Source organism: Grammomys surdaster, unplaced genomic scaffold (genome assembly GCF_004785775.1).
Source record: "Grammomys surdaster isolate TR1022 unplaced genomic scaffold, NIH_TR_1.0 239, whole genome shotgun sequence".
Lineage (NCBI taxonomy): Eukaryota > Metazoa > Chordata > Mammalia > Rodentia > Muridae > Grammomys > Grammomys surdaster.
This window is the reverse complement of record NW_021604684.1, coordinates 4,745,844-4,750,161: the sequence shown is the minus strand read 5'-3', so window position 1 is coordinate 4,750,161 and position 4,318 is coordinate 4,745,844.

Sequence of the window (4,318 nt, the reverse complement as noted above, 5' to 3'; positions counted from 1 at the left end):
GACGCAATGACCAAAGCTAAGGACCAGCGAAGTCCAAGGTCAGGAAGTCAAGATGGCTGCACCAGCCGGAAGTTCCTGTGCTTTTAGTTCTAAAGAAACTTTTCCTGTTAGAGTACCCTGCTTGATACAGGAAAGCGCCGTAGCGAGTAGTCCCAAGGACTATTGCACAAGAAAGACGAGTGAGTGAAAAACCAGTGTTATGTCAATAATTAAATAAATCTGAACCGTGTATGTTGACACCTGCAGACCAGACAACATTCAGTTTAATTATCCTAGTTGTTTACAAGACAAGCGAGTATGATCCTTGTTTCTCAATCAGCCACAACCTGTTTTAAAGAAAACACTCAGATATTTGTCTTTTTCTTTAAGTAGCTTTGTATGTAGCCAAGGGAATAATCTTTGTCAGCCATATTGACTTAGCGTGTTCTATTTAAACACACCAGTTAATGAGTAATGATTTCCCTAATGACCGCAGAATCCCAAGAGGCAAATTCCAACCCAGGATACATTCATCAGTTTTAGATCACAGCAAAACTGAGAGGAAGATGTAGGCATTTCCCATGTGCTCGTACATGCACAGACTCACCAGTTAGCAGCATCCCCACTTCCAGTAGAATATCCAATATAATCTACAGCAGTTTCCCATTGTCAACCAACGTCCATATTTACACTGGGGGTTCTCTCTTGGTGCTGTCCATTCTGTAGGTCAGGACAAATGTATGAAAACATACACACACACACACACACACACGAGCATGCGTGTGCTTGCCTCTTCAGTGGTTATTTTATTTTTACAAGTTATTTTATCTGTAAAAAATCTAAGATTACTGTAAAGTTTCTTACTGTAAGTGGTTATGGCTTGGTGACTAGGTTTATAAAATTTCTAATCTAAAGACAATATTTTGATAGTAAAAGAATGAAATCCACAGCTTCAGAATGGCATGGCTAACTGTATCAGAGTTCATTAAAATGTCTAAATTCTGTGTCTGTCTAATTTTACTGTATAATGCATTACAATAAAGTTTTAAGTATAAAAATGCTATTTATTTATTTATTGTAGAATTTCATACATGCACACAATGTATTTTGATAAAATTTGTAGAAGAAAGCCCTTTTCAGGAAGGAAGGAGGCAAGGGTGAGAGTGGTGTAGTCCTCCCCCTCCACTGAAGGGTTGGCGCTCAGCAGGTGGGAGGACGTGAAACTCCATACATTGCTGAGAGCTGGCTGCCCAGGCCTCAGGTGTTGGTTCTGTCTCTTCCATTCCATAAAGGGCTTATTTCATGTGGTAAATGTTGAGTCAGAGCCAGCTCTGCAGCATGTTGAGGGAATTCAGAGACTTGCAAGACACTTTCTTCCTTAGGAGAATGTCATGGTGGAAGGAAGGTTGTGTGTGAATGTGTGTGCATGTGTGTGTGCATGTGCGTGTGTGTGTATGTGTGTGAATGTGTGCATGTGTGTATGTGTGTGTGTGCGTGTGTGCACATGTGGGTGTGTGTATGTGTGCATGTGTGTGTGTGTATGTGTGTGCATGTGTGCGTGAGTGTGTATGCGTGAGTGTGTGTGCATGTTTGTGTGTGCATGTGTGTGTATGTGCATGTGTGTGTGTATATGTGTGTGTGTAATCCCAGGAAGGAAGCACAAGCCACACCACGCACCTCCTGTTTGCTTCTTCTCAGACATGGCAGTCATGGGTGACTGGGTAGCCGGTGTCCTAAGATAGTTACTTTTTCTGTTTTTGTCTATTAAAAAATATGTTTACAGTATGGAGTGACTCCATAATATCTGGGTGCCCAGGAGAAGGATTTAAAATAAATTATTAAAAATATTTGAACTATTCATGTTTTTTCTCTGGTGGTTTCTTCAAGACATGTACATCTACAGAGTGGCAGAAATAGATTTAAAACTGTGGTGCTCATATACGTCATTGTGATGCTGAGACCTGAAGTGATTTATTCTCAGGCAGTCCAGTTCCCAAGGCTCATAACCTTTAGGTACCTACCTTAGTGGCTGGCCAGTCTGGGTTTTGCTCCCATCCCTGTACACAACATTCTCAGCTATAATATTTGGTTAAACATTCCCTTAACAAACAGGTTATTGATAGATTCCAATCTTCATGAAGCCAACACTCTATGTTGTTATTTATTTATTTATTTATTTATTTATTTATTTTGGAGACAGGGTCTCACTGTATAGTCTAGGCTAGCCATGAACTCCCTGGGATTCTCCTGCCTTAGCCTCCCGAATGCTGGAGTTACTGGTGTATATTACCACTCCTGACTGTGTTGTGGTTTGAATGGTACCTAACGTCTTTATTTATCTGTCTTAACCATTGCTCTGCTGCTGTCAAAAGACACCATGACCAAGGTGACTCTTATAAAGTAAATGATTGGGGGCTGGAGATATGGCTCAGTGGTTAAGAGTACCCGACTGCTCTTCCAGAGGTCCTGAGTTCAATTCCCACCAACTACATGGTGGTTCACAACAGTCTGTAATGTGGTCTGGTATCCTCTTCTAGTGTGTCTGAAGAGAGCAATGGTGGTGTACTCATATGCACTAAATAAATAAATCTCTAAAAATGTAAAGTAAATTATTTAGTTGGGAGGGCTTGCTTCCAGTTTCAGAGGTTACTTACAGTATCATCATGGTGGAGAGCATGGAGACATGCAGGTGTGGTGCTGAAGTAGCTAAAAGTTACATCCTGATCCAGAGACAGAGAGATAGAGAGAGAGAGAGACAGGGAGAGAGAGAGAGAGAGAGAGAGAGAGAGAGAGAGAGAGAGAGAGAGAGAGGCTGGGCCGGGCATGGGCTTTTGCTTTCTAATCCTTCTCAAATGGTGCCACTCCCTGGTCACCAAGCACTACACCTGGGCAGGTGGCCATGGGCTGTAGTAGACTGAACAGTTCTGTCTACAGAGTTCCTCCAGAGACTTGGCCTCAGTTCCTGCCTCCAGTTCTCTGTCCTGACTTGCATCAGTGTTGGACAGTGACATGGAAGTGTCAAATAAACTCTTTCTTTCCAGAGTTGACTTTGGTCAGAATACTTTTTATCATAGCAGTAGAAAGCTAAACACACACACACACACACACACACACACACACACACACACACACTTGCATGCACGCGCACACACCTACACACGTGCACACACTTCCAATTAATGAGACATACCTGGAAGCCTAACACTATGATGAGAAGGCAGTGATTAAGCATTGGTAGTTAGCACTGATGATAAGGTGGCGAGCTGGATGCTGTGCGCATGCCTACAAGCTGAGCTCTTGGGAGACGGTGAAAATCTGAGGCCTTCCTACTCAACAGTGGCTTCTAAGGCCAGACAGGAATAAAATAGAAAGGTTTTGTCTTAAGAAACTACAACCAATGCACAACAAACCCCTAAGCAACCAAACCACAGAGGGTGAAGCTGTCATCCACGTGTCAAACCTTTTAACCCAACAGATCAATTGTTTCTGGCTATCTGACGTGTTAAATAATAGGTTCTTTTTAAAGTTGGTTCTTTGAGAATTTCAAATGTATTTTCGTTATATTCCCTCACTCCCCCAACTCTTCCCAGATTCACCTTCCCTTCCATTGAACTGGTGTCTTGTTTCGACCATCAAGGCCAATTTGTGCTCCCCAACTTTTTTTGTGTATGTATGGCTTTCCTCTGGAGCACAGTCAGGGGGTACATTTTTTGAAAAAAAAAAAAAAACCCAGCTGACCCATCTTCTCCCTGCAGCTAAGTATTGTGAGCCGCTCCAAGGTTACAGGTGGAGCTTTGTGCCTGAATGCCCTCTTCCTGCTGGGGTTTGTTTTGTTTAGATTTATACTGGTTTTGAGATGTTCTCACACTACTGTGAGTTTTTAGGTGCAGCTGTCCTGCTGTGCCTAGAAGACAGTCTTTCTTTGTAGTTACCACAGCTTCTAGTTCTTACGATCACCCCTTACCTCCTTGAAATGATTGCTGAGCCTTTGGAGGAGTGTGGTATAGATGTCCCATATAGGGCTGGGTATGGTGCAAGTCTCTTATTCTATGCAACCGAGTCTCTCCGTGTCAATCACCAACGCTGTAAACAGCATTTTCTCTGATGAAGACTGAGAGATCCTTTAATCTATGGGCATGATGATATGTCATTAGAAGTGAGTCTTATATGGTGCCCATTTAGAGGAATAGTAAATGTCTTTAAAAAATTCTTTAGTTATTGTGTGTGTATGTATGTGCATGTTTGTGTATGATGTGTATATGAGAATGTGGGCATGTATGTACCACACTTTGAGTGTATCTGCAGTCATAAATATCGAGGAGAGTGTGCAATCACAGTC